At 41.4% G+C, this 21,539-nt stretch overlaps 1 long non-coding RNA gene across 3 annotated transcripts in view; it reads right to left on the bottom strand.

Annotated features, from left to right (window-relative positions):
• Positions 1-21,539, bottom strand: part of LOC109255400 (uncharacterized) — a 62,226-nt gene that overhangs the window by 8,822 nt on the left and 31,865 nt on the right. Inside the window, exon 4 of one of the 3 annotated variants that reach the window (XR_008425046.1) lies at positions 6,502-6,613. The exons of 1 other annotated variant lie outside the window; for it this stretch is intronic. This is a non-coding gene — a long non-coding RNA (uncharacterized LOC109255400). Of the gene's footprint in view, positions 1-6,501; positions 6,614-17,934; positions 19,486-21,539 lie in introns of those variants that run through there. One more of the 3 variants, XR_002075221.2, reaches the window with a different exon arrangement.

Here is a 21,539-nt window from a genome sequence, read left to right as displayed (position 1 = left end):
TGAAGCCTCTTCCGGTTTCACTGTCTCACACAGGTTTCTCTTTTATTTTTTTAATTTTTAAATTTTTTAAATTTTATTTTAGAGAAATAAAATTATTTATTATCCACACTGAGTATGGAGCCCGACTGGGGGCTCAATCCCACAACCCTGATCGTGACCTGAGTGAAATCAAGGGTCAGACACTCAACCAACTGGCGCCCCTGGTCTCCCTTTTCAACCAACCCGGGCGCCCCTGGTCTCCCTTTTCACTAAATGTCCATCACACTGTGTACCAGTGCCCCAAAGCTAGGACAAAATTGTTCTTGGGTGACCAATTTATTAAAATCATTAAAAGTTAATTTTTCTCTCATTATGAGAAGGATACATGCTCTTAATAGTCAATTTAAAAGGTAGGAAACAATTATCACTAGCTAGACTGCTTTCTGTGTTACGCATACCTTTTTTTCTGCCCGTGTTTATCTTGTGTTTGTGATCTGCTACTATAAAATATGTATTGCCACGTTTGTCACCAACATCATCTGAAATTACTGAATAATAACGTACCATCAAGTGAACTTACACATTTTCTGTATGACTGGATTAAGGGAGAATAGAGCGCATGAAGTAAAATGAGTTATCTGACACGGAACAGGCAATAAAAAGACGATCACATAGTACATCAACTGATTTATGTCTTGTTAAAGGCTTTAAGTGGAAGGAAGTCTGTTTTTTTTACTTCCCAGATTACTTAGTACAGTACTATGCTCATACAAAATGCTCAATCATTTTGAGGGAAATAGCTTTTTTTCCCCCTCACCATGAAATACGGTATGCTTACTGCAAAACCTCCAGAAAATAAAGAGGAACATACTGAAAGCAATCTCAGTCCTCAGAAAGAGGCACTTTAAACACTGTCAGCACTTTTCTTTGAATCTAGATTTTCTGTTTTCTACGTGCATGCAAGCAAGCACACACACAAAGCCGAACACCTACGGAAACAAATCCCAGACGCTCAGAATTGTCCCCGACGCTGTATGAAATGTGGCACGACAGCTCCCTCCACAATGGAAAAGCTCTTTTGCTGGGACAGAAAGGCAGTATGCAATAGGGTCAGGCTCTCCAACACAAGAAACTTGGTAAATATGTTCAGCGTGAGAAAACAAAAACAGAAGGCCTTCTGTCCTAGCGAATTAAGGCTCAAAATAAACTCATTTATCCTAGAACTAGAGGCGAAGCAAGTTTGAGGGTGAGGGGCGAATTGGGGGCATCAGCCCTTAAGTTTTCCACATTTTTTAAAATGTTTACTTATTTTTGAGAGAGAGAGAGACAGAGTGTGAGTGGCGGAGGGGCAGAGAGCAAGGGAGACACAGAATCTGAAACAGGCTCCAGGCTCCGAGTTGTCAGCACAGCACCCAGCGTGGGGCTCGAACTCACGGACCACGAGATCATGAGCCAAAGTCGGATGCTTAACTGACAGAGCCACCCAGGCTCCCCTTAAATTTTTCACATTCTTGGGCTCCCAGCAGAACCTTTGGGGCGTCCGCAGGTGGTGTGCTGCACACTGTGTGCGGTTTAGAGCGAGAACAGGAAGCGAGCACCGGAGGGGGAACCAGGTACATCCGGTCTCTCCCCTAACTAACTGCCATGAGTGACACTCCTAGTCACTCTCTGTAAGACGGACGGTTGCTATTAATAATGGGCATAGCATTTTTATTTCACATATTACTTTCTTTTCATATGGATCTTGAAAAAGTCACAGATAAAAGCTACATTCATTTCCTAACACTTAACAATAGCTAGTTAGAGAAGCCTAATATCCTCCCACATTTTTGTCTTGCTCCAGTCTTATGATTTCCCAAAATAGATATATTATTGGAAGAAAAAGAGTTCACGGGCAAAATGTCACACTTTTCTTGATTCAGCTAATAATATTTCTGCTTTTGCTTAGGATAAGATTGATTTTCCCAGTCTACTAATAAACCATGTGATAGCAAAATGCCTTTAGTATTTTTTATGCTAGGAAATGCCTTTGACATTTTAAAGAATTGGGAAGCTATTTCAGATAGGTCATCATCATGTGCATAAAGATTGATTTATTCATATGAAATGTTCAATAATGAGAAAAGGCTGATTCAAATAAAACCATTTCACAGTTATTTTTTTGGTTCCAGACATTGATTTCTTGTAAGAAATAAAGTGCCTGTGTACATGAAGCAAAGCTAAAAGGACAGTAAACATATATTGATTGGGTCTAGCCAAGTAAGCAGCATCTTTGGTTTTATAGACAGCACTAACTCATCATTAACTGTGTTTAAACGCTTATAATGAAGCCTTGATCCCAACAAACCAGAGTCCAGGGCCGGATGGCTTTCCAGGGGAATTCTACCAAACATTTAAAGAAGAGTTAACACCTATTCTTTTGAAGCTGTTCCAAAAATGGAAATGGAAGGAAAACTTCCAAACTCATTCTACGAGGCCAGCATTACCTTGATTCCAAAACCAAACAAAGACCCCACTAAAAAAGGAGGACTAAAGACCAGTTTCCCTGATGAACATGGATGCAAAATTCTCAACAAGATACTAGCCAACCGGATCCAACACTATGTTAAAATAATTCCACCACGATCAAGTGGAATTTATTCCTGGGATGCAGGGTTGGTTCAGTATCTGCAAATTCAATCAACGTGATATACCACGTTAATAAAAGAAAGAATAAAATCCATGTGATCCTCTCAATAGATGCAGAAAAAGCATTTGACAAAATACAGCATTCTTTCTTGATAAAAAACCTCGGGAAAGTAGAGATAGAAGGATCATACCTCAAGATCATAACGGCCACATACAAAAGACCCACCGCTAATATCATCCTCAATGGGGAAAAACTGAGAACTTTCCCCCTAAGCTCAGGAACAAGACAGGGATGTCCACTCTCACCACTGTTATTCGACATAATATTGGAAGTCCTAGCCTCAGCAATCAGACAACACAAAGAAATAAAAGCATCCAAGAGACTCTTAAAAACGGAGAACAAACTGAGGGTTGATGGGGGGTGGGAGGGAGGGGAGGGTGGGTGATGTGCATTGAGGAGGGCACCTTTTGGGATGAGCACTGGGTGTTGTATGGAAACCAATTTGACAATAAATTTCATATATTGAAAAAAAAAAACCAAGAAATAAAAGGCATCCAGATAGGCAAGGAGGAAGTCAAACTTCTACTCTTCGCAGACAACATGATACTGCACATGGAAAACCAAACAACTCTAGCAAAAAACTACTAGAACGGACCCATGAATTCAGCAAAGTCACAGGACATAATTCAATGTACAGAAATCAGTTGCATTTCTATACACTAATAATGAAGCAGCAGAAAGGGAAATCAAGGAATCGATCCCATTTTCAACTGCACCGAAAACCATAAAATACTTAGGAATAAACCTAACCAAAGAGGTAAAAGATCTATACACTGAAAACTATAGAAATCTTATGAAAAAAAACTGAAGAGGACACAAAGAAATGTAAAAACATCCCATGCTCATGGATTGGAAGAATAAATATTGCTAAAATGTCGATAATAGGGGCACCTGGGTGGCTCAGTTGGTTAAGCATCTGGCTCAGGTCATGATCTCACAGTTTTTGAGTTTGAGCCCTGTATCAGGTGAGCTGGAGCCCCACTTCTCTCTCCATCTTTTTCTTTCCCTCTGCCACTCATGGGATTCTCTCCGTCTCTCTCTGTCTCTCTCTGTCTCTCTGTCTCTCTCTCTCTCCCCTCACTCACTTGTGCCCTCCCTCTCAAAAAAAAAAAGTCAATACTACCCAAAGCAATGTAAGTATTCAATGCAATCCTATCAAAATAACACCAGCATTCTTCACAGAACTAGAACAAACAATCCTAAAATGTGTATGGAACCAGAAAAGACCCCGAATAGCCGATGCAGTCCTAAAAAAGAAAACCAAAGTGGGAGGCATCATAATTCCGGGCTTCAGGATGTATTGCAAAGCTGTAATCATCAAGACAGTATGGTACTGGCACTAAAACAGACACTCAGATCAATGGAACAGAATAGAGAACCCAGAAATGGACCCATAAATGTATGGCCAACTAATCTTTGACAAAGCAGGAAAGAATATCTGATGGAAAAAAGACAGTCTCCACAGCAAGTGGTATTGGGAAAATTGGACAGAGACATGCAGAAGAATGAATCTGGACCACTTTCTTACACCATACACAAAAATAACCTCAAAATGGATGAAAGACCTAAATGTCAGACAGAAAACCATCAAAATTCTAGAGGAGAAAACAGGCAACAACCTCTTTGACCTCAGCCGCAGCAACTTCTTACTTGACATGTTTGCAGAGGCAAGAGAAACAAAAGCAAAAATGAACTATCGGGACCTCATCAAGATAAAAAGCTTCTGCACAGAAAAGGGAACAATCAGCAAAACTAAAAGGCAACCAACAGAATGGGAGAAGATATTTGCAAATGACATATCAGATAAAGGGTTAGTATCAAACTCAACACCAAAAAAAGGAATAATCTAGTGAAGAAATGGGCAAAAAACATGAATAGACACTTCTCCAAAGAAGACATCCAGATGGCTAACAGACGCATGAAAAGATGCTCAACATCGTTCATCATCTAGGAAATACAAATCCAAAACAAAATGAAATAACACCTCATACCTGTCAGAATGGCTACAATTAACACCTTAGAAAAAACAGATGTTTCCAAGGATGTGGAAAAAGGAACCCTTTTGCACTGTTGGTGGGAATGAAAAATGGTGCAGCCCCTCTGGAAAATAGTATAGAGGTTCCTCAAAAAATTAAAAATGGAAACTACCCTATTACCCAGCAATTGCATCACTAGGGATTCACCTAAAGGATACAAAAATGCTGATTCGAAGGGGCACATGCACCCCAGGGTTTATAGCATCACTATCAACATTAGCCAAAGTATGGAAAGAGCCCAAATGTCCATCAACTGATGAATGGATAAAGAAGATGTGGTATGTATGTATGTGTGTGTGTGTATGTATATATATATATATATATATATATATATATATATATATATATATAACTTGGCATCAAAAAGAATGAAATCTTGCCATTTGCAACAATGTGGATGGAACAAATGAACATAGGGGAAAGGGAGCAAAAGTAAGATAAAAACAGAGAGGGAGGCAAACCCTAAGAGACTCTTTTAATGTTTATTTATTTTTGAGGGGGGGGGGAAGAGAGAGAGAGAGAGAGAGAGAGAGAATGGGTGGGGGAGGGGCAGAGAGATAGAGAGGGACAGAAGATCCAAAGTGGGTTCTGTGCTGACAGCATGGAGCCTGATGCAGGCCTCAAACTCACTAACCATGAGATAATGACCTAAGCAGAAGATGGACGCTCAACCAACTGAGCCACCCAAGCGCCCCATGAGACTTTTAAATACAGAGATCAAACTGAGGGTTGCTGGAGGGGTGTTAGTGGGGTGGGGGCGATGGGGTAAATGGGTGACCGGCATTAAGGAGGGCATTGGTTGGGATAAGCATTGGGTGTTATATGTAAGTGATGAATCACTAAATTCTACTCCTGAAATCATTATTACACTATATGTTAACTCACTTGGATGTAAATTAAACAACATATATATATGGGGTGCTTGGGTGGCTCAGTCCGGGAAGCCTCTGACTTTGGCTCAGGTCATGAGCTCGAGGTCCGTAAGTTCAAGACCCGCATCAGGCTCTGTGCTGACAGCTCTGAGCCTGGAGTCTGCTCCAATTCTCTGTCTCCCTCTATCTCTATCTCTCCCCCACTCATACTCTGTCTCTCTCTCTCAAAAATAAATAAACATTAAAAAAAATTAATTAAAAAAATTTTTTAAAAGAAACCTTGAAATTGGAATAGGAGTTTTGTTCCTTAGTCTCATAAATATTTTCTGACTCCTTTGTCCTAAGTTCCCTGCCTGATAATCACCATTCTCAGGAAAGAAAGGGACATGATAAGCGATAAATCTATATTGAAGCATGTTTTCAATCTGAAAAGTTCACACACATCTTATTTCTGGTAAGCCTGGAAACTGCAGAGAAAACTGAAGGCAGTAAAACCTTTAATAAGGAAATCAGTATTTACGTATTCGGGATGTTGTTATATTTTAAAAAGACTTTCTTTCTTATCACCATGTTTGGTTTTTTTTTTATTTACTTTTTCTGATTTCCCAAAACTAAGCTAATTACTTTGGGGATTGTTTTACATTTATCTTCCCGTTCGGACAATAAGCCTCGTGACTTCATTCCCAGCACTTTCCTCACAGTCTAAGTAAATACAGACTTCTAGATATTTCCAGCCTGCACTACTACTTGGAGTAAGGAGTTTCTAAGTTTACTGCTCTCATTTTATATACTCAAACATTTTTTTCAAACTTCTAGGGATGCCCCTTCGTCTCATTAGTCCAGGGTTTGGTAAGCAGAAGGGGGTGTCTCCTTGTGTACTCTCTCCGCAGCTGTCTAGATTTCGATCACGCCCTCAGATCTCTACCTTTCTCATCGGTGAGTCCCAGCATACGGGCTGTCCACAAAGCCAGTTCCAATCGCCCTCGTCATTTCGCTTAGGTGGAGGATGGTGGCCACGACTGTCCTTCCCAGGATGCCTGCAGATAAGAGGAAATAAAGATCATGGTAGGGGCACCTGGGCGGCTCAGTCGGTTGAGCGTCCAACTTCAGCTCAGGTCAGGATCTCACCGCTCATGGGTTTGAGCCTTGTGTCGGGCTCTGTGCTGACAACTCAGAGCCTGGATCCTGCTCTGGATTCCATGTGTCCCTCTCTCTCTGCCCCTCCCCCCGCCTCAAAAATAATAAAACATTTTTAAAAATGTAAAAAAGAGAGAGATAGTGATGATAATACCTTAAACTAGTAGCCTGAGCTGCTCCCACCCCTTAGGTAACTTTCCACCACTGGCGTAGAGGCTGGTGGTACTGAGATTGCACAGGGCTTTGTGGGATGTTGGCCGGAGTTCTCCTTCCAAACATCCAGGACATAATCTTTTCTCTTTTGCCTCTCCTTCAGAATCTTCTTCCATAAAAGATCCCCTTAAGTGCAGAAGGAAAGCTATTCTGAGCATGACAATTGTCCTGCTGTTGTGTCGGGGCGGAAACCCTCAGTGAGCTCTTGCGACGGGCACCTATCTGGTGCTGAGTGCTGATGGCCCTGTGAAGCTCCATGCTCTTAACACCAATGCTCATTACTTCATGCACATCCCAGCATGCAACCAAAGATCCCCAAACTTTAGGACTTCCCACGTCCCTTTCTCTCCAACCTTCCCCTCTTCCCAACGTTGTTAGCCTCGTAGCCTCAAGGGTCCAGCCCAGAATACACAACGTACCACATTCCATGGTTGCAAGTAAAGCACAGATCATTGCAAACATTACCTCATCCTTCACATTAGCTTGGTGAAAATTAATACGCACTTAGGAGTTTTATAGGTATGACTCTCAGTTTCAGTTCATCTAATTCATCCTGACACCTACATTTAATCTAACTCTGGAGCTATCTCTCCCAGCTCCTTTGAGATAAAAGGCCCCGGACCTCCAGTCTTCCAGGAAGCCATCTTCAGGTCAAGCAGTTTCCTTGTTCTGGATGGAGATATTCTCTGAATTGGACATTTGTCATCCTGAAAGCAACGTATTTTATTCGTGTCCATCTTCATCTTCTGGTGGACACATTTCCCATAGTTTCAAGTCATGGTATCTCTAAAACAATTCATATTCCTTTCATTGTTAAACCCCGTCTCCAGAGCTCTCCTCTGTAGCCTATAATCTTCATTCAATTCGTCTAGGGGGTCTTAGACCCTAAGTACACATCTCTCTTCATCATTTCTCATTAACAAATTTACAATGACGAATATTTTATTTTTCACATGATAGATCTTTATTCTTTCAAGGGGAGGCATTCTCCTAGAACTGCTCAGAGTGTTCCTGGTAAAGGCACATAATGGATAGATTAAGACATTGTTTGGCATTGATTTTTACATCTTTCCTGATGTACTGAGCAGTGTAGATGACAGGAGCAGTTTTATCAAGCACCAACTGAAACCCAAATGTGGGAGTCGAAGGGCCTCACCGGCAGCTCTCAAAGAGGCCCTCTTCACTGGCAACCAGAGGGATGACGGACCTGAAACCAGAGGTGAGCCTTCATGAAGAGTGGCAGAACTTCAGAGAAGGTGAATCCTCTGCCTTGGCAAATCCCTTTGACAGAGTTGGGGCCCCACAGGAAAGGAGAGGGGCTGTGAGGCATGGAGCACGGACCCTGTTAGATACTCAAGGACCTTAATCACCCAGTTTTCCCCAAGCCCTCTGGACCTACAGAGGTGGCCCACTCCCTTGTTGGAAGATAGAAGAACTTCTCCTTGCTTGACAACTGTACAGAAGGTTCCAATGAATCGAGTATCTTACCAAATAATGCTGGCCCTGCTCAGAATTCGCCCCCTTCTCTCCTGGCCACCAGCCAGTTCTAGGATCACATTTTAGTATGAGTCAAATGCAGACGTGCAGGGTTTGCTAAGGGAAGAGAGGAACGTGAGGCAAAGGAGCTGCAGGATCTGGCTGATGTATACCAGCAGGAACCCAGAGAACGAGTCTGGAGTGGATCCCAAGGGCACTGGATCAAGTGGGCAGAGTACGAGTCGAGAAAGGGAGAGGTTATGGATATAATGGTGGCACTGTCTGGGACACAGGATTTAACACCCTGGCAAGGGCCCTCGAATGACTCTTAGAGGTTTGGCTTTCCTACAATTTCAGTGCCATTCATCATGTTTTAACCTCAGCTTCTTCATCTATGAAATGGGGGACTTGGACGATGTTTATTAGTTGATTGTTTCAACAAGTATTTATTGGCCATTCGACTGGTCCTAGGGAGTGGCTCTTCAATGTTCCATAGCACCGACATGGCCTTCGGTCTTAGTGGGAGAGGCTGATAGCAAACCAGTCAACAAACAAGGAAAGCAATACAGGTTGCAACAGGGTCCCTGAAGGAAATAAACAGGCACTCTAACAGGGGCTAGTGGAAGGGAGAGCCTTATTTAGCTGAGGTGATCAGGAAGGGCCTGTCTCAGGAGGTGACATTAAGCTGACACCTAAAAGATGAGAAGTCAGCCATCTGAACAGCTTGAGTAAGAGCTTTCCAGGCTGAAGAGAAAGGAAATCACACTCGTGAGGTGAGAAGGAGATTGGGTATCTCCCAGAAACAGATAAAAGGTCAGAGCTATATGGACATGTTCCCTTGCTTTTGTTTTGCGGCTTGGGTTTTAGAACTGTACTTAGTATTTGGAGCTTTGTGCTTTTAGGCAAAAATGCCTTTGATGTATAGGACAGGTGCATATATTGTAAAGTTTTTGCTATGAACTCACACGTTGTTATTTCTGGATATAAACAAGAACATTAGTTTCTACTTATTTATCTTACTAAATGCCAAGTATTCCTTATCTCACTTATCTGTCCCAACAATCCTGCAAGAGAGCTAATATTAGCCCGTTTTACAGATGAGGAAACCAAGGCTTAGAGAGGCAAAGTAGCTGGCCCAAAGCCACTTAGGACCAGCCACAGGATTTCCTCCACCACCTGTCCCCAAAACCTATCCCAGCAGACTCAGTTGTGGATTTCCAAATGTAAAACTCAGAGGGTTTTATTTTATTTTAATTTAAAGCTTTGGCCCAAGATATAGTATATTACTTTATGATAGAAAGCAAATAGAAAAGAGCCTCTTCCTGATGGCTACAATGAACACGAGTGTTCTGTTTTTCCAGCTTGCGTCTAGCAATTCTCTTCTTGAGCCAATAGGACACTACTTCAACAGATTAGCCCAGGTTTGATTAGGACGGCAGGGCTAAAACGAAACCCAGCTTGGATTTAAGTTAAATTCAGCAAATGAAAGCAGCAGGAAGCATTCAGCAGTAACGACCACAAAGGTAAGATTAGAGCTGAAGAAATGCCTCCATTTTTTAGATTCCAAAAGGATGCTGCTGACGACTTAGTGGGGACATCTGGAGAGCATCAGAAAAGCATTTACAAATTAAACTCTGATTTGAAGGGCCAATCCAAAGGCTACAAAGATAGTAATTAAAATTCAGGCATGTATAAACATATAAACAAGCAAACTTCGTATTGCTGCTGGCCCTTCCATTTCTTAATTATAGAGTAGAAAGTCAATGGTACCTTGTTGAAATCCCTGGGATAATTACAAAGGGCTAAATGAAGGCAGGTTTTCTTGGCCCAGAAAGATGCGTGTCAAGTTGGTGCAGGATCAAATTCAAAGGCTATTGTCTACATGCACGGAACAAGAGTAATAAAAGGGCACATTTGGGCGAATAATTCAAAGTGGTGGAGGAGAGAGTGGCTGTTCCAGCATAAAAATGAGGAGAAGAAATGGCAAGAGCAGTTCTGTCTAGTTAAAACGAGAAATCCACTCCCAGTTTCCAGTGACTCTCACTCTACCCAGAGAGGCCCCTGATAGAATCGAGTGATTGGAGGGTTCACTGGAGAAAGAGGGAAACCCTGGGTGAGAGGAACAGAAGAGGTGACTGTTCTCAAACTGGACTGTGCACTGCCCTGGGGTACTTTTAAGGGGAAAAAAAGAAATAGAAGAAGGGAGAGAAGGAGAAGGAAAAGGAGGAGGAGGAGGAGGAGGAGAAGGAGGAGAGGAGGAGAAGGAGGAGAAGGAGGAGAAGGAGGAGAAGGAGGAGAAGGAGGAGAAGGAGGAGAAGGAGGAGAAGGAGGAGAAGGAGAAAGGAGACGGGAGATGGGAGAAGGAGGAGAAGGAGAAGGGAGACAGGAGATTGGAGAAGGAGGAGAAGGAGGAAAAGGGAGAAGGAGAAGGAGGAAGAGAAAAAGCATGTCCCAGACCTCATCCCAGACCAAATGAATCAGACCCTCTGGGAGTGGGGCGTAGTATCCATACCTTTGGAAAACTTCTTAGGAGATTCTAACGCAGAGTATACATGGAGAATCACTAGCTTTAAGGATCTCAGGGGCTGTGAAGAGAGGGGAGGGAGGATGGGAATGGTACGAAGGGAATGAGGGACCTTCAGAGACTATAGCAGCTGCCCTTCAAGGGCAGGTTGAAGAGAACGAAGGACCTCTCTCACCCCCACATTCCGTGTAGACTGTGTATGGTTTGGAAGGTAGGATTCAGCCATCATTAAAGGACCATCTATCCATCTGCACTATTCGTGTGTAACTTGCTGAGATAATGGAGTTTCATACCGGACGGCCCCCTCCTGTAAGTGCACAGTATTGTTACATTATTTGTCCAGGGGTGTTCTCACAATGGAAATAGAAAATTTCCAGATTGGATTCACTTCCCCTGCTGCCTTGTCACCTATAAATTATTTTTTGGAGCTTATGTCTGGGGGCTGACTGGGTTGAGCTTGCTAAGTGCTGACAGTAACCAGGCCCTTCACAGCCTGATCATGGGAGTGTTTACAGTGGAAAGTCGACGTATGAGCTACCTATGTGTGGTTGATGAAAAAAAGATTACAGGGACTCCATCATTGCTGCTGATGCCTACAAAAAGAAATTCTAAGAAAAGGGAAAGATGTTTCCTCTTCAGGCCTTGAGTTGATGGAAATTTCAAGCAAGTCCAGACTAAAGAGGAGACTAAGAAGCTGAGATTTTAAGGATCCCAGGACATCTTCCCCCCACCCCCCGCCCCGCCAACATAAAATGTCTCTACTGATCCTGACATGTCCCACGTGAATCATTTAATGGACCTCAGCACAAACGCAAATGTTACCTGAGATAAACAGCAGCATTTGCTCAACTGATCATACTAGGCAGTCAGCTGGCAGAACCCTGGGAAAACTGGAAAAAAATCAGTAAGTTCTGATACATAAAAAGAGTTTAGGTTTGGGATGCTACCTTGGGCTGGTAAAGATTCTAAATTGGGAGGCTCCAGACTCAAGCAAGTTCCCTGAACTCAGCGGGTATATGTGGGTGCCAAAGAAAGGCAGTGTTCACAAAGGAATAAAGAAATCTGAATGCATAGATTGGCCGCTTTTTACTCTTTAATCTAGCATCTTCTTGAACATGATAAATCCTGCTAAACTAAGAGGAAAACATTAACAGAGTTAGAATGAAGTCTCTTGAATTCTGTTCCCTGAGTTCCTGGCAAATCTTAGGAAAATGTGCTATATACTCACTTTGGATCAGTGTTTGAACTGCTCTCTGTAAATCATGTACTGCATTGGAGACTTGAATAACAGGATGATTATATTTTCCTTCCCCTTTGACAAACAAGGGTACATTTCAGTCAATTCAAATATTCAAACAGCCTCTTTATGCTAGGGATGGAAGTACAAGGTTAAACAATGTTAAGGACAAATCTTTACTGAGTTCTAACTCCATAGGGAACAGATGTTCCATTTGTCAAACATTATATTCCATTTGTCAAACATCTGCCCTGCTCTTTTCTTTGCCATACTGTAAAGTTTAAGACTCTCAAGCATACTCTATTCTCTAATCAAATAGCTTTGAGAATGCCTCTTGTGATAAGAATCTCAGAAAGAGGGGCACCTGGGTGGCTCAGTTAGTTAAGCATTCGACTCTTGATTTCAGCTCAGGTCATGATCTCACGGTTGTGAGATAGAGTCCCACGTCGGGCTCTGTGCTAACAGCGCAGGACCTGCTTGGGATGCTCTCTCTCCCTCTCCTCTGCCCCACCCCCAGCTCGCTTGCATATGCATGCACTTTCTCTTTTTCTCTCTAAAAATAAATAAAAATAAAATATAATAAAAATAAGTCTTAAAATAAACGATCTCAGAAAGAGAAGAAAATATTCCCTTAGATGTGCAGAAGAACATATATCATTCCATACTGTAAAGCCAGTTGTGATAAAGTAGAGAATTCAGGCCATTCACAAAATTATCACTCTTAGTCTCTTACCCAATGTGAACACTTGCATAAAAACTATGTAATCTTATTCTAATCTTCTTTGGTTTAACAGAAAAGTCTTTCAAAGACACCTGGACTGCTGAGTGTATTGCTATATCCTGTGAAAAGAACCTTATAATTACTAGAATTCTGTCATTCTGACTGCCTGGCTTCTGTAATAATTTCTTGCTCGAGGAACAACACTTAAATTGATCTCTCTTTTCTAAAAAGGATAAATGCTTGCAATATTTCTACGCATGAAAGCTTAGCTAAGCATGAAGAGCTTCATAATGTCCTTCTTCTCCTCTCATACATAAAAAGGTAGTAAACCTATGATTCTGTTGCATTCCTTATTCAACCCAAGAGTTACAGAGTCTATTTCTCATTTACATTCACACTGCTAAGTGCTCTGATAGAATTTAAGAGTCATCACTGTCAAGAAGAAATAACGGTCCCTTTTGAGGATGGGGACCTGAGAAAGCTTCACAGAGGAGATGACATTTAAGATGCTGTGAAAGAACAGCCAAATCTCTGCAAGCAAAGAAGAGAGGAAGGAGTTGGAAGGAGGGCGTTTCTGGTGGAAGGAGTGGTAATGCCTTGACAACATGACAACATGACACGTCATGTGTTTAAGGAATGTTGCCTCTTTCAACCTTGGCAGGGGGCGGCGTCGGTTACTGAGTGAAGCTGGAAGAGTTGGCTGGGTCAGATCAAAAGATGAATTAAGCAGGGCGCCTGGGTGGCGCAGTCGGTTAAGCGTCCGACTTCAGCCAGGTCACGATCTTGCGGTCCATGAGTTCGAGCCCCGCGTTAGGCTCTGGGCTGATGGCTCGGAGCCTGGAGCCTGCTTCCGATTCTGTGTCTCCCTCTCTCTCTGACCCTCCCCCGTTCATGCTCTGTCTCTCTCTGTCCCAAAAATAAATAAAAAACGTTGAAAAAAAAAAAAAAAGATGAATTAAGCATTTTGGGACTTTAAGAAAATAAACAGTGGTGTGCCATAAAACATTTGTAAGTAGGTGGTTGCATGATTTGCTATTTACTTAGGGACGTAAAGAGCAGCAAGATAGAAGACATACTGAAGAGAGGAAGACCTGGGTACAAGGACCCCATTTAGGAAGCTACCTGCATAGTCTCTGGGGAAGGTGATGGGGTCCGTGGCAATGAAAGGATAAGGAGAACAGGAATTCAAGACATTTCAGAAGTGTAATGAAGACAAGAGAAAAGTCGGATACACCTACGGGTTACTAAAGGGGTTGTAGTATCCCTCTCTTTTGAAATTTATAAATTTTTCAAAAGTTTATTTATTTAGAGAGAGAGAGTGCACGTGGGGGAGGGGCAGAGAGAGAGGGAGAGAGAGTCCCGAGCAGGCTCTGTACCAACAGCGCAGAGCCTGATGCAGGGCTCAAACTCATGAACCGTGAGATCATCACCCAAGCCAAAACCAAGAGTTGGATGCTTAACTGACTGAGTCACCCAGGCTCCCCACTCTTTGGAAATTTATACTCATAATATATGCTCTGTATATCTTTGGCATGTTTCAGAGGTGAGAGATAGGATCATAAATGCAATCTATTTTACAGGAAGTCCTCAACAACAATGAAGTATACTCTGGCTCTTCTCTGTGAAACTACCCTGCACTTCTCCTCTAGAGGACTTAATACTCTTGCCCTGGAATGCCCATATTGACCTCCAACTTCACTCATATCTCAGACTATTTCTTTGTGAATAATTCAACCACTTCTTTATACATAAGCAGAATGAATTTTTACCAAGATCCAATAATTGAACATTATAAGATGCTTCTATAAATCCTTTATCTAGTCTTTTTGAATCAATGGCTCCCATCCTCTGAGTACTTTCTTTTTAATTCTATTAATTTTCCCTGTCTTCAAGTTTCACTCACTTTTGTGGTAAACACTTTTGGTAATATTTTTCATGAAGGATGTATTATGAAAATCAATGACAGAAAGTAAGCCATTGATGTGTTACATCTTGAGCATAAATGATATTTAATACTTTTACAGTTCCAGTTTGATAAAAAGGGACTCACCCAAGTAATAAGGCTCAGCATTAAGGTGCTCCAAGTTGTTTTGTATCCAGATTTAATTTTAGGAATATTATGATCATGAAATATGCATCAACCAAATGAATTGAAAAATTACCTCATCTCCGGTCAACCATATTGTATCATTTTCCAAGAGATGAATTTTGATGTAATGTAGAAAAGCTTTATTTTTTGAGTTATCGGTAATACTTATTACCAGAGCCAGAGACCTTGTCAGTATTTTCCTTCCCATTATAAATTTTAAACTATCAATAAAAAATTTTAAAGTCAACACTAATCTATAAAAGGAGGAGGCAGAAAGGAAACATGTATATTCCTACGTATTTTGGAATAATCCAAGAGAGAAAATCATTTTCTCTGGAAAGGCAAGACTGAGATAAACAGTTGAGATAAAGTGTTGAGGTAAACAAAACGTTTTGTCCCAGAAGCTGAGAAGACATATTACTGAATGATTATTTAGCCCAAGATGTTTACCTTCAAGGGGGTCTTGAGACAAGAATATGTAATTTTTTTTTAGTTCAATCTTAGCTGAATGGGTTTTACCAAATTTCATTCACGCAGACATTCACTAACTTATCAACAATTTATGCAACATCTTTTGTGAAGCAGGTACTATGTTAGGTGCACTGTTAGATACAGAAGTGAACAAGGTAAGAGATCCCTCATTTTGTAGAGTTTATGATCTAGGGAAGGACAGAGGCATTAGATATATAATCTCTAACTCATTCATTTATTTATCGACAAATATTTATTGAGGTTCTATCATGTGTCAGGCATTGTCCTGGGCACTGGAGATACAGCAATGCACAAAACATAAAAACCCCTGCGCTCACAGAGCTTAACGTCTACTCGTGCTAAGCGCTACAGAGGTAAATGCTGGCTGCTATGAAAACCCATTCAAGCCAAGCCCTATAGTTGGTCTAACTACTTGCCCAAATGCCTCTTGGAAAGGGCTGGAAAACTGACCCTTGCTGTGTTTCCCCAGGGGTGAGTTCCACCTGTACTAGACCGGAGAAAGTGAGAGTGATGGAGGAGGGCTTTGTTCATGCCTAAAGACCCTGCAATTACATTTTACATCGTATGTATGTACATACGTACTACATACGTGTGTGTATGTGACACTACACTTGAGGAGACTTCTCTGCTTCCAGAACATCTTATAGGACCCTCACTAAACAGGCATTATCATCTCTGCAAGTATACATTCTCTGGGGAGGCATTTGGGACCAGGAAGCTGCATGTCTTGGGTCTGTTTTGGAAAGCTGACCATGTATTTTAGTTGTGTTGACTTCCCTCTGTGTCCTTCAAGTGAATTGACTCTTACTTGTCCAGGTGGGATCTGTGCCTGATCTTTCCATCCATCTAAACCTGCTACTGAAATCAGTCAATTTACCAGATGTGCAGCTCGAGGTAGACTGAACAAAAGTGACACATTATCTAGGTTTTCCATATAATTTTAAAGGTGATAATAAAAATTATGAGAGAACTTTTAAAAGCTTCCTAGTTTAGGCATTACATCCTATCACATACACTCACTACAGGGGCCACGGAATAGGAGCATCTCCAGCCCAGGTCATTTCACTATGAAGGCTCATGAGAAGGTGATAACAGACTCATATCTGCATGCAATATGCAGCTGCCTTGAGGGTGTAGTTTGAGGGAAGCTGGAGAAGACTGTTTTTAACCAAAAATGTTCCCACTATTACTTCTTGTTCAGAATCGAATTTAATATGTGGTGAGTGTCTTAGTTTGGGTTTACCTTAAAGCACAGCATTCAACAAGGAGGACCTGCGACCAGACACGTTATTTGAAGGTGATTCTAGGGACTAGAAGTGAGAGAGTGGAAGGAGTGAGACATGAAAGAGAGAAACGCCCTAGAGAAACTTGAGAACAGAGGGTGTATCCTTATCACACTTCTCATGAGAGCTCCTAGCTTATAAATCAATTTGCTGCCAGTTAGGAGAGAAGAATACCTCTACAGTATTTTTCATGGAGTGTTCTGTGTTAAAGGCATCTCTGCTCATTTAAGAGAACCTAACAGTTTGAAAAAAAGGATTTTGACTTGACACTCAGATGACTCACACTGATACGGAAATAACAGAAGAAACAGAAGAGCTCTCCAACCGAAATGTAACAAGAACTCTCAGGGAGAAAGAATTAGAGAGCACAAAATAATTCCTGAAACTTAATACATGATTTCAAATTTCAAAATTCGGTAGAAAACCTGGGGGGAATAAAAGCACTACAGGAAAAAAATTAATTACGTGGAAAAATAATGAAGGAAATGCTTTGTAGCACAAAGCCAACACACAAATTTTAAAATGTAATCAATGAAACGTTAACAAAAATGAAGAAGAGAGTCAGAAGACTTTATGTGTATGGAATTTCTTAAGACTACTAGAACCCAAGATGGGCAAAAAAATCTTTTTTTCAAGCAAAGGTCTCACCTGTTTATTACTGAACCAACCTACTGGTGCAGAAGCATAGAAGCAGAACAAAATCACTTTGCCGATAAAAACGTGTCTATCTACTGTTCAGGTAGTAGTGATGTTCAGAGAGTGATAGGACGCGAGCAGGCGACTTGCATGCAGCATAAATACGTGTGCCATCTCACGTGTGATCCCTTATCGACCCAGCTTGGGTCTTCTCCAATACCTCCTCTTGGAGTTGTACCTCACCAGTTTTCATCTGAATCCACTCGGACGATTCTGTATTTGTTTCCTGGCCAGGAATCGCTTGATCCTGAAAGTCTCGTGAGGAGACATGGCGAGGAACACGTAATCACACACATCACAATGGTGGACCAAAGGCGCCAAGATGAGGAAAACTTTGATCTTGAGAAATTAATAAGAATGGGAATATGAGCAATAATAAGACAAACATTAATTCTGTGATATAATCATTCTTGAAAATACTTTTGTTCTCAAATAGGTAATCTTTGTGTATTCTTCCTCTTTTTGCTTCTTTTTTTTTAATTTTTTTTTAACGTTTATTTATTTTTGAGACAGAGAGAGACAGAGCATGAACGGGGGAGGGTCAGAGAGAGAGAGGGAGACACAGAATCTGAAACAGGCTCCAGGCTCTGAGCAGTCAGCACAGAGCCCGACGCGGGGCTCGAACTCACAGACCGCAAGATCGTGACCTGAGCCGAAGTCGGTCGCTTAACCGACTGAGCCACCCAGGCACCCCCTCTTTTTGCTTCTTAAGGTGTTATGTAACACATCATGTTTGTGACTTTAAATGGTTTGAAATGTTAAGTTAGGGGGCAGCCTGGGTGGCTCAGTCGGTTAAGCATCCCACCCTTGAGTTCGGCTCAGGTCAGGATCTCACGGTTTGTGAGTTCAAGCCCCTGCTTGGTAGCTCTCTCCCTCTTGCTCTGCCCCTTGTCTATTCACACACTCTTTCTCCTTGTCAAAATAAACAAATAAACATTAAAAAAAATAATAAGTTGAAATGTTAAGTTTGCAGCAGAAAAAATATTTCTTGAATCCTTATGCTTTAATGTATCATTATATAAGTAGTACAGAGATATTTAGAGGAATGGTAATCGTTTCATGATTTAATAAACATTAATTTTCAATAGATACTTATATTCATTTGCCAGGATTGCCATAAAACATACCACTGACTAGGTACTTTAAGGACCCAGGGTACTTTCTTTTCGATGCTGCTTAAACAACAGAAATTTCTCTTCTCACAGATCTGGAGGCTGGAAGTTCAAGACCAAGGGGTTAGCTGTGCTGGTTTCTTCTAGGGACCCTCTGGTTTGCTGATGGCCGTCTTCTCTGCGGATCTTCACATAGCCTTCCCTCTGTGCTCATCTGTGTCTACCACCAATCCATTTCTTTATTTCTTGCGCATCTTGGGTTCTAGTGATCTTCCATGACCCAAGAGGAAAAGAATGCCATCTCGGTCAAGCGAAGGTGGCGACTCCTGCGTTGCTGACGGGACTGAAATTTTTCGGAGGAGGGGTTGAACTGGGATCAGAACAGGAGACCCATGAGCAGGTAATTCACATTTGTACCACTCGTAATTAGATTTTTATTACCGAGTTTCACCTATCACATCATGGGATTTTTCCCCCCAAAACCTATCTGTTAGTTCCTTATTGAGGCTGTAACAAATTATCACAAACTTAGTGGTTCAAAACAACGAAAATTTGTTCCCCGCCAGTTCTGGACTTCAGAAGTCTGAAATCACTTTCACAAGGAGCTAACATCAAGGCATCGTCAGGGCAGGTTCTATCTGGAGGTGCTGACAAGAGAATCCATTTCCTTGACTTTTTTCAGCTTCTGGTGGCTCCCGTATTCCTCTGTCTGCGGCCCCTGCCTCTGTCTGGAAAGCACAATGCTCCATTTTCTGCTCCCAGCATCCCGCCACCTTCTCCTCTGGCTTGGACTCCGCCTTTGACCATCCTACACAAGGAGTGCTGTGCTGACATCAGCCTATTCAGAACAACCAGAACGGTCTCCCATCTTAAGGTTCTTAATCCTTCTGCAAAATCCCTTTTGCCATACCAGGTGAAATTCACAGAATCTGGAGGATTAGGACATGGGCATCTTGAGAAATCATTATTCAGCCTGCCACACTATCCTTAATACATTTCATACGCATAGATTTAAATTTTAGAAAACTTGGTGTTTTTACTGGAATTGAGGGGCTCTGTGGGCTGGCGGCACCTAATTTTTATCCTTTCATAATGATATATTGACATAGTCTGTTGGTGTCACTAGAAACTTATGTATGTCTTATCGGTACCTCATTATAATTATAGGGTCAGTTAAATGTTATATTACCCGCAAGATGGGAAAATGAGTGTATGCAGTTAGGTTTTTGGGGGGCATGTGTCCAATTTGTCATCTCGAAGCACATCTTCAAACACACCATTGGACTCTCATTTACATGATTACTGTGTATGCCTAGAGGTGCTAATCAGCTATTACCTCCTGTTCCCCAGAGAGACCCTCCTTGTTGATCAGCCCTTCCTTGATACAGTTCTTTTTTTTTTTTTTCAGAACTGTTGGAAAAAATTCATAAACATTGGTTCACCCTCTCTGTCCATACAGACAGAAGCAGGAACTTAACCTCTTCCTTGTGAATGGATAAACTTAATAAAAATAGATCTAATTAACATTAAATTATATATTGTATAATAAACAATATCCTACTTACTAAAATAAGGCTAAACATAATTTATTTACTTTTTTATGTATTACAATGATCATTTTTATACCTTGTATAAATTTTCCTTTTGTACATTAGTTTTATAAACTCTTGGTCCTTTAAAAACTCAATGAGTTCCAATTCGACATAATTATTATAATTTTTTATGATCAAATTGGCCTAACTAGGTGATAAGGAACCCCCTTAAATTGCCTCTTGGCTTTTTAGAATTGCCTCTAAAGATCTTGAGAACACCCTGTCTTCCTAGAAAAACAACATCAACAACAACAACATAGGAATTTCTGGATGCCTCCTGATTGCTTCCTGCCCTGGGATATTAAATTAAATATCCTCAGGTGCCTTGGTTTCTTCTAGTAGAGAATGATGTTACAGATCCGGATATGAGCTGCAGCTTATGTGTAACATAAGCGGTGGTGGTGAGCAAAAGGGCTGTTTCTGTGGTGCTCAGAACTACCACAACAGAGAATTCTTCCGGGGCGCCTGGGTGGCTCGATTGGTTAAGGGTCTGACTCTTGATTTTGGCTCTGGTCGCGATCTCACGGTTCCTGAGTTCAAGCCCCACATCAGGCTCTGTGCTGACCGTGTGGAGTCTGCTTCAGATTCTCTGTCTCCCTCTTTCTCTGCTCCTCCCCTGCTCTCTTTCTCTCTCTCCAGAATAAATATTTATAAATAAATAATACATAATTTAAACAAAAGATTTCTTTTTACGGTTCACACTGGTGGTTCCACTGTAACACATTCTGTTCTTGCACCCTACTTAGCGGTGTATGGTTTTCTCAGTCACTAAGATTTTCCCCACGCTGACACTTGTGAACAAAACAAAAGGCAGCAGCGGGAAACCATTTTTCATCGTTCAAACAGGCAAAAATTAGAAAGATGGATGGTGCTCAGTGTTGGCCAGAGGGAAGGGAAATAAAGCAGTCTCATAAGCTGTGGTGGTCGTGTGAACTGGCATAGCATCTTCAGAGAACCACGGGGTGACATCTGTTGACAGCACAACATCTTCTAGCCTAGAAATTCACTTTCAGGAACTCACCCTACACATAAGTTTACACACAGTAGGTCTGACCACTGCAGCATCGTGTACCGGGAAAGGAGGTGGTGTGTAACAGAAACACGTCTAAATGCCATCGTGAGGGGACTGGTGAAATAAATTATTACGGTACAACCAGACATGACGAAATGCTATGGAACCATTGAAAAGAATGAGACTATACATGTTCCCATGGAAAAATACCTATGATACATTTATGGATAAAAAATAATAATATGGTAAAGAAGAATTAGTTTAGTTTGATCCTGTGTGTATGTATAAACACGTGTGTACATATATACATGTATGTCCATATGTGTCTATATATCCATGCATCCATGTATATACGTGTATATACACGTGTATACATATG

The sequence above is a fragment of the Panthera pardus genome, unplaced genomic scaffold (genome assembly GCF_024362965.1).
Source record: "Panthera pardus isolate Hobbes unplaced genomic scaffold, ASM2436296v1 HiC_scaffold_22, whole genome shotgun sequence".
Classification (NCBI taxonomy): Eukaryota; Metazoa; Chordata; class Mammalia; order Carnivora; family Felidae; genus Panthera; species Panthera pardus.
The sequence above is the reverse complement of the archived record's forward strand: the minus strand, read 5'-3'. Positions and strand labels throughout refer to the sequence as shown.